General features: G+C 47.7%; 1 pseudogene; it reads left to right on the plus strand.

Annotated features, from left to right (window-relative positions):
* The first annotated feature begins 6,551 nt into the window (after positions 1 to 6,551).
* Positions 6,552 to 6,671, plus strand: LOC134944333 (5S ribosomal RNA; annotated as a pseudogene).
* Positions 6,672 to 12,157: the final 5,486 nt, after the last annotated feature.

Genomic DNA, 12,157 nt, shown 5'->3' on the forward strand with positions numbered 1-12,157 from the left:
GTTTGAACTGTTATGCAAAACAAATGGACTCACAGACAAACTGGGGAATATGACATAACGTACACAGAAGGTGATAGGGTAGCAAAATACACACACAGTGAACAGAGAAGCCCAGAGGCTAAGGAACTGGGTATCTCCCTTGTATTAGAACTGCTCAGATGTAAAAAGCAAGATGTTGTGTTTTAATACGTAGAGAACCCGAAATGCTGTTGCTAAGGGCAACAGCAAAACCCTAAAGGGTTACCAACGGGTGTGGCAGTAAACTCCTTGGTCAGAGATGGAATGATAGACACAAGGAGAGCCTCCACAATCCTGATTCTCACTTGCAGTGCACAGGTTTAAGCTTACTGCCACTAAACTGACCCCTGACACCTAGCACAGTGAGACAGGATTAGACAGGCAAGTGTTAGAATACAGCCGCAAACTTGCTAAGTTCACAGAGTAATAACAGAACCCCAGCAAGCTAAACGACTGACTCCAGTCTTACTGCTAGGTCTGGATTGGCAGAGTGTAATACCAAATTCCCAGGCCTATTTGCAGTAAGCAACAAACAAATACAAAGCTACACAGTACTGGCTAACTTTCATGAACTGACTAACCAACAGAGATTCAGCAGCATCTGCTTACCCTGAAAAGAGGCCTTATAAAGCAGGTGCTGTCCACGCCCCACTCAGACCTCACAGACTGTGAGCACAAAAACCAGCACCGGATCCCCTGCCGTGCACAGAGCCTATAACCACTGCACAGCAAAAGACCCGAACCGGAGTATCAGCTGCGCTCAGGTTACTCCACTAGCACTTGTCTCCCGGTTGCCATGACGACGTGGCAGCACAGGGCAGGAGACCCTAACAGTACCCCCCCTCTGACGAGGGGTCAAAGAACCCCTACCACCGGGTTTATCGGGGAACTGCGAGAAGAAAGAGCGTATCAGTCTGGGGGCATGAAGATCACAACTGCGCACCCACGACCGCTCCTCCGGGCCATACCCCTTCCAGTGCACCAAAAATGACAGCCGACCCCGAACCACCTTGGAGTCAAGAATCCTTTCAACAACAAACTCCCTCTGGCCACGTATCAGAAGAGGGGAAGGTCTTCCACTGGAAGAAGGATTACTAATCGCCCGTTTTAAAAGGGAACAATGAAATGTTTTATTGATACCCAAAGAACGGGGCAGATCTAACTGAAATGCCACCGGATTGATAACCCTGGTGATCTTATAAGGGCCGATGAACCGGGGCCCTAACTTATGAGATGGCTGTCTCAACTTCAAATTCTTGGTAGACAACCAGACGAAGTCTCCTAATTTGAAGCTGCAGGGTCTTTTCCGCTTATCAAAAACCCTTTTGGTCACTAATGACACAGACACAAGGGCTTTCTTCACTTTCCGCCAAATACCTCTAAGGACCGAAACCACAGAGGAACCACCAGGCGTGGAGTCCAGGGGGTCAAAAGAATTGGCCTTAGGATGATGCCCATACACACAAAGGAAGGGAGAGATCCCTGTAGCAGAGTGAGCCGCGTTGTTATAGGCAAACTCCGCCATGGACAGATGAGCAACCCAGTCAGTCTGACACTTGGAGACATAACACCTGAGGAACTGCTCCAAGGACTGGTTCACCCTTTCAGTCTGCCCATTAGACTGCGGATGGTAGCCTGACGACAAGCTGACAGAAATCTGGAGATCGGAACAAAATGCCCTCCAGAATTTGGCCACAAACTGGGATCCGCGGTCAGAGACCACATCAAGTGGCAACCCGTGGAGACGCACAGCATGCAGCATAAATAATTCAGACAGGCGTCTGGCTGATGGCAGCCCAACCAGTGGAACGAAGTGCGCCATCTTCGAAAACCTGTCAACGACAACCCAGATGGCTGTCATCCCCGAGGATTTGGGCAAGTCCACCACAAAATCCATTGAAATGTGGGTCCATGGCTTAGATGGGATAGAGAGTGGATGTAATGGGCCAACAGGAACCCCTCTAGGAGTCTTATTTCGGGCACAGATGTCACATGCCCGAACCCACTGATCCACATCCTTAGCCACCGAGGGCCACCACACCGCCCTAGATAGCAACTCCCGAGTTCTGGCAATACCCGGGTGACCTGCCGACTTCTTGGCATGGAATTCCAGGAACACTCGCTGTCTTAACCTAGGAGGCACAAACAAAAGACCTACCGGAAGGTCTGGAGGAGCCTGCTCCTGTGCTCTAAGGACTAATGATAAGAGGTCCTGGGTAATGCCCACTTTAATACATGATGGGGAAACAATGGGCAACGGCTCCTCGGTGGTCTCCTGGATTGGAGCAAAACTCCGCGAGAGCGCATCAGCCTTGATGTTTTTTGACCCAGGGCGATATGTTATCAAAAAATTAAAGCGAGCAAAAAACAAAGCCCATCGTGCCTGCCTGGCATTGAGATGCTTCGCTGACTCTAAATATGCCAGATTCTTATGGTCAGTGAGAATTGAGACCACAAACTTAGCCCCCTCAAGCCAGTGTCTCCACTCCTCGAGTGCATCCTTAATAGCCAACAATTCCCGGTTACCCACGTCATAATTCATCTCGGCAGGCGAAAATTTACGGGAAAAGTAAGCACAGGGATGAAGGCGATTATCAGACACTCCCATCTGAGAAAGCACTGCCCCAATACCCATCTCAGAGGCATCCACCTCCACCACAAAAGGACGCTCTGGATCTGGGTGTCGCAGCACCTTGGCCGAAACAAATGCCCTTTTGAGACGGGCAAAAGCCGCTTTAGCCTCACAAGACCAGTGAGCAACATCCGCCCCTTTCTTAGTGAGTGCCACCAAGGGCGCCACTATAGACGAAAATCCAGCGATAAATCGTCTATAAAAATTCGCAAAGCCCAGGAAACGCTGAAGCGCCTTCAAACTAGTGGGCTGCACCCAATCCAGGACTGCCTGTACCTTGGAACCCTCCATTTGGAAACCTTCTGGGGAGATAATATATCCTAGAAATGCGATTTGCTGAACTTCAAATTCGCACTTCTCCAGCTTCGCCCCAAGCCGGTGGTCTCTGAGTTTCTGGAGGACTAAGCGTACATGCTTCTGATGTTCCTCCAGGGAATGGGAGAAGATTAGGATGTCATCTAAGTATACAACTAAGAATCTATCCAAATATTCCCTGAGCACATCATTCATGAAATCCTGGAAGACTGCCGGGGCATTACAGAGCCCAAAAGGCATCACCAAATATTCATAATGCCCTGAGTGGGTATTAAAGGCAGTCTTCCATTCATCCCCCTCTCTTATTCGGATTAGATTGTACGCACCGCGTAGGTCAATCTTAGAAAAAATGGTGGCAGTACGAAGCTGGTCAAACAAGACCGAAATGAGAGGCAGTGGGTATGAGTTTTTAATCGTGATACGGTTCAATTCCCTGAAGTCGATGCAGGGTCGCAACGAACCGTCCTTTTTACCCACGAAGAAGAACCCCGACCCAACTGGAGACTGTGAAGGTCTGATAAATCCCTTAGCCAAGTTCTCCTGAATGTACTCTGCCATAGCCTGAGTCTCAGGACGTGACAGGGAGTACAACCTGCTCTTGGGAAGCTTAGCATTTGGCAACAAATCAATGGCACAGTCATAGGGGCGATGGGGAGGTAGTACCTCTGCAACTTTTTTGGAGAACACGTCCGCAAAATCTGCATAACACCCTGGCAATCCTGGCAAACTTAGCTGCGAGAGCCTGACTGGAAGGCTCAAGCAACTCCTGAAACAATCAGTACCCCAACTAAGAATCTCCCCAGAGACCCAGTCAAATTGAGGATTGTGGGCCCTTAACCAGGGTAACCCCAACACCAATGGGGCAAAAGTACAGACAGTCACATAAAAGGACAATTTTTCAGAGTGTGTGGCTCCAATAAACAAAGAAATCTGGCTAGTGCAAGAGGTAATTTTACCTTGGGATAATGGTTCCCCGTTTAACCCACAAATCTCAATTTCCGATGCCAAGGGTACTAAGGGAACAGAGTGTTTTAGGGCGAATTGGCGGTCCATAAAAACCCCGTCGGCCCCACTGTCCACAAAGGCCTCAGTCTTGACAGTTTGACCGAGGATCTTCAAGGTCACCGGAATGATAAAAGTCTTCTTGGGAAATTCTGACTTCTGGCCTGACAGGATATTTCCCATCACCCTCAGGCCCTGAAGTTTTCCGGCTTTTCTGGGCATGATACTACCACATGACCTTTATTCCCACAGTACAAACACAACCCCTGCTGTCTCCTCCGCGTCTTCTCACGCGAGGAGAGGCGGGTAGCCCCAATCTGCATAGGCTCCTCAGAAAATTCCTCAGAGTCTGAGGTTCCCTTGGGAAGGAAGGAAATCTCAGTCTCCCTTTCAAGCCTACGCTCTCTCAGCCGTCTATCCACCCGGATGGATAACTGCATGAGCTGATCCAAGCTATCAGGCAAGGGATATTGTACCAGTTGGTCCTTTATCTGGTTAGAAAGACCTCTTCGGTACTGGTGTCTCAGGGCTGGGTCATTCCACTGGGTATCATGGGCCAACCTCCGAAACTCCGTACAGTAAACCTCAACTGGCCTTCGCCCTTGCTTAAGGATCGAAATCTGAGCCTCGGCTGAGGCCGTCTTGTCAGGGTCATCATACAACATGCCCAGTGCCGTAAAAAAAACATCAACACTTTTAAGCGACGGACAGTCAGGCTGCAACCCATATGCCCAGACCTGTGGGTCTCCTTGTAGCAAGGAAATCACTATGCCCACCCGCTGAATCTCCGACCCAGAAGACTGAGGCCTAAGCCGGAAGTATAGCTTGCAGCTCTCCTTGAAACAAAAGAACTGCGAGCGATCTCCAGAAAAACGATCCGGGAGATTTACTTTCGGCTCCTTAACCCCTGCAGGTGCTGCTGCTGCGGGAGCTCCGCCAGCAGCCTGGGAGGTGTGCATTTTAATGGACAAATCATTAAATTGTCGAGTCAGGACCTGCACCTGATCGACCACCTGTTGCAACGTATTTTGAGGGGTATGCTCCATATTCCCACAAAATTTCAACAGGAGTATTAGACTGCTGAATATGTTATGCACACCAGTGCCTGCAGGAAAGTACTAGTGTCAGAACTGTTATGCACTCCAGTGTCTGCAGGAATGTACTGGTGTTTGAACTGTTATGCAAAACAAATGGACTCACAGACAAACTGGGGAATATGACATAACGTACACAGAAGGTGATAGGGTAACAAAATACACACACAGTGAACAGAGAAGCCCAGAGGCTAAGGAACTGGGTATCTCCCTTGTATTAGAACTGCTCAGATGTAAAAAGCAAGATGTTGTGTTTTAATACGTAGAGAACCCGAAATGCTGTTGCTAAGGGCAACAGCAAAACCCTAAAGGGTTACCAACGGGTGTGGCAGTAAACTCCTTGGTCAGAGATGGAATGATAGACACAAGGAGAGCCTCCACAATCCTGATTCTCACTTGCAGTGCACAGGTTTAAGCTTACTGCCACTAAACTGACCCCTGACACCTAGCACAGTGAGACAGGATTAGACAGGCAAGTGTTAGAATACAGCCGCAAACTTGCTAAGTTCACAGAGTAATAACAGAACCCCAGCAAGCTAAACGACTGACTCCAGTCTTACTGCTAGGTCTGGATTGGCAGAGTGTAATACCAAATTCCCAGGCCTATTTGCAGTAAGCAACAAACAAATACAAAGCTACACAGTACTGGCTAACTTTCATGAACTGACTAACCAACAGAGATTCAGCAGCATCTGCTTACCCTGAAAAGAGGCCTTATAAAGCAGGTGCTGTCCACGCCCCACTCAGACCTCACAGACTGTGAGCACAAAAACCAGCACCGGATCCCCTGCCGTGCACAGAGCCTATAACCACTGCACAGCAAAAGACCCGAACCGGAGTATCAGCTGCGCTCAGGTTACTCCACTAGCACTTGTCTCCCGGTTGCCATGACGACGTGGCAGCACAGGGCAGGAGACCCTAACAAATACACAATCTGTGATTTATTTATTAGAATGTGACTGCGGAAAACAATATGTGGGAAAAACAAAAAGACCGCTCAAAATGAGGATACAAGAACATGTACGCAATATAAAAAACAAAATGGAAAACCACGCAGTATCTAAACACTTCAACCTTGCACATAATTCCAATCCGGAGGCACTAACTTTTAAAGCGATCGAACTCGTGAAGCTGGGAGAAAGAGGTGGCGACCTGGCCAATAAACTCTCACGTAGAGAAATGTATTGGATTTTTCAATTACAAACACTCCACCCGAAGGGATTCAATGACTATTATGAAATCGCTCCGTTCCTGTGAAAATTATAGCCGGTGGATCATCACGGTTGGATCTTCACCATATCTACTCCCCCCCCCATTCCCCCACACCACCCCCCTCCCCCCACTACCCTCTCCTCCCTCCCCCTGGTCCTGTACCCCTACCCCTCCTTCTCCTACCCTATTCCCATCCACACCATTCCCGCACTGTATTCTTCAATACTTCACAGCTATATTGATATATTAAATTTGACACATGTACGGTAAAAAGTTATTATTACAGTCAGACCACACTGGAAAGGCCCAATCTCGTCCGATCTTGGAAGCGAAGCAGTGTCGGGCCTGATCAGTACCAGACCAGGGAGACCATCTGGGAAGATCAGGTACTGTAACCAACCTGATGTTAAATAGCCTACATGAGCATGTCAGTTTAGTATTACTCACACTATCTGCATCTTAATAATAATTTATTAGTACCTTTAATTTTGCACTTAGCACTTTATATATATATATATATGTATATTTATATATCCACCCTTACCTTTAATTCTGCACTCTGCACTTTATATATATCTATATATCCTGATACTATTAATTACTCAGCAGTGTGTAATATAGTTTACAGTGATTTATTTAATGTTACTGTCACCATTGAATTGTTTACTGACTAATCCCCGTTTTTCTATCTATTTTTATGCATAATACACTGGAGAACTAAGACAAATATCCCTGATTATGGACTCCCCAAACATGGCCGCCGTGTGAAACTATATAGGAACAAATCCTTATAAAGATGGCCGCCGCAAGGAAGTCCTGGAGATTAAGATTCACAGAACTGTTGGTCTCTAAAAGAAAAGTCTGCAGCCGCGGGCGCACGCGCAATCGCATACCGGAAGTGGGGCGGAAATGACGCGACGGACGAAAACCGGAAGTGGGGCGGAAAAGATCCGCCGGCGCCTTTACAAGAGAGTTTTTTAAGCTCTCCAACATCAAACCTGCTGTGCAAATACTGATACAACATCATGTACACATACACTACAAAATAAGGCCACTGGACATATGTAAATAGAAGTTTTTAACCTATTTTACAATACCTTGATTAATTAACAGGAAGTGATGTCATAATTATTATGAGACTAGTACTGGTATAAATAGAAGCTCAGTCCCACTCTGCCTTTACCCCTTGATGAAGTCTGAATGACGAAACGCGTTGGGCTACCTGGCAGTGACCTCATACCAAGTTAAGTTAAAGTTGTTTTACATATTTTAACATACATTTTAACTGGTATTATATTGCATTGTGTCTATTGTTTTTATCCCATTTTTTAAGAAGATTTGCTGTTCAAATTTTAATAATTTTTAGTATAGTTGTGTAATCATTGTCTGTTTTAATGTATAAATAAATTCCCATTTTTCAGATGTATCTGATTTGGTCAGTTTTTATATACTTTTAGATCCACTTTTATTGAATTAATTTAAGACACCGTTGGTCGCTATATCCCCCACCCCCCTGTGTGTGTGTATACATATATATATATATATATATATATGTACACACAACACAGTCTTTGGGGGAGATGTACTAAGCAGTAATAAAAATGGAGAAGTGAGCCAGTGGAGAAGTTGCCCATGATAACCAATCAGCATTGACATAACATTTATAATTTGCATACTATAAAAGTATGCAGTGTAGCTCCACTGGCTCACTTCTCCACTTTTATCACTGCTTAGTACATGTCTCCCTTTCTTCTTCTTCCCACACACCCCATAGTTTGTCTCTCTCCAATGACTCTATGCTGCATTCCCAGCTCCCCTACCCAGCACTCCACAGTATCCGGCCTGAACACTGCACAGCAGGTACCATACGTCCCTCACAACCCACCAGAAGAGGCCGATGCAGGGCACGGGAATCCTGGCCAGCTGAGCTGCTGCCATGTCCCGTAACTACCTGCAACAGAGCTGGACCCGGACAGCGGGCACACACGTCGCACAGTCACTGTGTGTGAGAGGCTTCTGTCACTCTGAGGCTGTGCCCACAACATCTGCAGTTCGCTGCCCTATTTGGACAAGGCAGCTCACATCCTTGCTGGACACTAAGCTGCATATCCTCGGGGCCCCTCTGATCAGTGTCCCCTTTGACCCCCCCCCCTGTCACCAGCCCTGTCCCTGCTGCTGCCTGCTGCTCTGCCTGTCATTGTATGACAGGCAGCGGCGCCAGCAGCATGAAAAGCCTTCTCCCCCATCACCTGTGACAGCAGCTGTGTGCAGTACGGGTTCCCAAAGAGGAGGCGGAGCTATTCCAGCACAAGAGGGTGGAGCTAATTGGGTTGTAGGGGGCGGAGCTACACATGACCAGGCAGCTGAACAGGGGGAGAGTAAACAGTGACAGCCAGCAAGACATTGTAAGTGGAGGGTGAGAAAGAAATGTGTGTGTGCGCGTGTGTGTGTGTTGTGTGTGTGTTGTGTGTGTGTGTATGGTGGGGGTGTGAGGTGTGTATGTGTGCGTGCATTATGGACGCTAGTACTGGGGGGCATTACGTATAAGGACGCTACTACTGGCGGGCATTACGTATAAGGACGCTACTACTCGGAGGCATCGCGTATAAGGACGTTACTACTCGGGGGTATCACGTATAAGGATGTTACTACTCGGGGGCATCACGTATAAGGATGTTACTACTCGGGGGCATCACGTATAAGGACGCTACTACTGGCGGGCATTATGTATAAGGATGCTGCTTCTGGCGGGCATTATGTATAAGGACGCTACTACTGGCGGGCATTACGTATAAGGTCGCTACTACTCGGGGGCATCACGTATAAGGATGTTACTACTCGGGGGCATCACGTATAAGGACGCTACTACTGGCGGGTATTATGTATAAGGACGCTACTACTGGGAGGCATTACTTATAAGGACGCTACTACTGGCAGGCATTATGTATAAGGACGCTACTTCTGGGGGGCATTACGTATAAGGACACTACTTCTGGGGGGCATTACGTATAAGGACTCTACTACTGGGGGCATTATGCCTGGACCCTTTGTGAAGTATGGGAGGGAGCAAATTTGTAGTTTGCAGGGGGGCGCCGAACACCCTAGCACCGGCCCTGATAAAAACTATGAGATTTCTAACTCTATTAAGCTACCGGGTGTGGTATGGAAGGTAGATAGTAACTAGGTCGACAGTGTTTAGGTCGACCACTATTGGTCGACAGTAACTAGTTTGACAGGGTCTGTAGGTCGACAGGGTCTTTAGGTCAACGTGGTTTAGGTCGACAGGACGACATGAGTTTTTTATGTTTTTTGGGTGTCGTTTTCTTCGTAGATTGATCGGGAACCCCAATTAGTGCACCTTGTCCCGTCGCATGGCTTGCGAGCTTCGGGCAAGGTGCCTCGCTCCACTACTGCTTCGCTCGGCACAGATTACCGTTCCAGTCGTAGTCCACGTGGATCGTTAAGTATGAAAAGGTTCAAAAAAAGAAAAAAAATCGTGAAAAACTCATGTCGACCTTTTGACCTGTCGAACTAGAGAACCTGTCAACCTAGAAACCCTGTCGACCTAGTTACTGTCGACCAATAGTGGTCGACGTAGATAGTGTCGACCTAGTTACTGTCGACCTAGAGACCAGATCCCGAAGCCACCTGTACCCCATAAATAAATAACCAGCACCATATTAGAGCAGATCCATGCAGTGTGCAGCCACACATCCAATCCCTTGCAGCCACACACTACATAGATCTGCTGATCACCCCTTAACAAAGCAATGTAAGCTTCAAATAGTTAAAACTCTCCAGTTTGGAATTCTCTAACTTTCTATGCAAGTGCAGATAGCTCAATGAATAAAGTGTCCAACTGCAATGTCACAGACAACGGGTTCGAATCCTGGGCACATCAGCAAAAATATGTAATAAAGGACAGTGCGACTGAATAAGAAAGAGCTATCAAGTCAAGTCCATGGATGCTGTATAGGTATTAGCAGTGCTTAAAGTGGTCCTAGAGAGGTGGTGGAACTCCCCCCCCTCCCCCCAGCGCCTACAGCGCGCGCCCCCAAAAAAGTGGCATGGTCTCAAACCAAAAGGGGCGTGGTCACACAATAGTAATAATGCCCACAGTAGTAGCACCCCTAATACACATAATGACCACAGTAGTAGCACCCCGTAATAGACAATGCCCACAGCAGTAGCTCCCCTTAAACAATGACCACAGTAGTAGTGCTCCTTATGCAATGTCCACTGTACTGGTAGTGCCCCTTATATAGAGCCCATAGTAGTGGTGCCCCTTATGAAGTGCCCCCTTTACAATGTCCTCATTAGTAGTGCCCCCATTAGTAATGCCCTTAATGGTAATGGCCCTGTGCAGTATTGCCCCCAGTAGTAATGCTGCCTATAGTAATGCCCCCAGTAGTTTAGCCCCAGTAGTTATGCCCCCAGTAGTTTAGACCCCAGTAGTAATGCTCCTGCAGTTATGACCCCAGTAGTTTATCCCCACTTTAGTTTAGCCTCCCAGTGGTAATGCCCCCAGTAGTTTAGCCCCTGTAGTTTATTCCTCATGTAGTTTGCCCCATGTAGTTTAGCCCCCAGCGGTAATGCTCCCTGTAGTTTAGCCTGTGCAGTTATGCCCCCAGTAGTTTAGCCCCCCAGTAGTTTACCCCAAGTAGGAATGCCCCCAGTATTTTAGCCCCTGCAGTTATGCCTCGTGTAGTTTAGCCCCACAGTAATAATGCCCCCAGTAGATTAGCCCCATGTAGTTTGCCCTAAGTAGGAATGCCCCCAGTAGTTTAGCCCCTGTAGTTATGCCCCCCTGTAGTTTGCCCCCTTGTAGTTTAGCCCCCCTGTAGTTATGCCCCCAGTAGTAATGTGCCCCTGTAGTTATGCCCCCAGTAGTAATGCACCCCTGTAGTTAGCCCCATGTAGCTTGCTCCAAGTAGTAATGCCCCCAGTAGTAATGCCCTCTTTAGTTTGCCCCCTTGTAGTTTAGCCCCCCTGTAGTAATGTCCCTTGTAGTTTAGCCCCCTGTAGTAATGCCCCCCTGTAGTTTAGTCCCCATATAGTAATGCCCCCAGTAGTTTAGCCCCTATAGTTATGCACCATACTTACCAAGCCCTGCTCCCGCGTCCGATCGCTGTGATCCTCCCAGCGTCCGGTTCCCTGAACTATGAGAGAGACGTCATGACGTCTCTCTCATAGTGTACACTAGAGCCGGGAGCCGGAAGCAGAGCTCAGTACTGAGCTCCTGCCGCCGGGCTTCCACTGTGCGGGGAGAGCCGGGCGCCGCTGATAACAGCGGGCGCCCGGCATCTCCCTTCGGCGCCGGCACACATCGGGTTAGGTGAGCCGGAAGAGGCGGAACTGCGTTCCGTCTTCAAGTGGAACTGACGGAATGCAGTTCCGCTCCATTCCGGCTCACTTTAACCCCTGGGTATTATTGACAAAAGGGGTGTGGGCAGGAGACAGGGGCAGTAGGAGATGCTGGACTTCAATAAGGGGGGAACTACAAGTGAAAGTTATTAGATAATTCAGAATTGACAAGTGCTGCCAACAGTGCCCCAACCCTGCAGGCCCTAGTTACGGCCCTTTTAATCACTATAATGAGCACCAGCTTTAAATTAACTACACCGACAGCTTGCATAAGGATAAAAAGTGATCAGAGCATATACAAAGGGATTATTCCACGTTTAGCTAAGGATTTATACTTGCCTTTGTATTATACATTGCGAATATAATCACACAAAAAATTGCATTATATATATAGTATACAGTATAATTGTGTATATACACACACACACACACACACACACACACATATAAATATGTATAGAGAGAGAGAGAGAGAGAGAGAGAGAGAGAGAGAGAGAGAGAGAGAGCTATAGATATAGAG

The sequence above is a fragment of the Pseudophryne corroboree genome, chromosome 1 (assembly GCF_028390025.1).
Source record: "Pseudophryne corroboree isolate aPseCor3 chromosome 1, aPseCor3.hap2, whole genome shotgun sequence".
Taxonomy (NCBI): Eukaryota; Metazoa; Chordata; class Amphibia; order Anura; family Myobatrachidae; genus Pseudophryne; species Pseudophryne corroboree.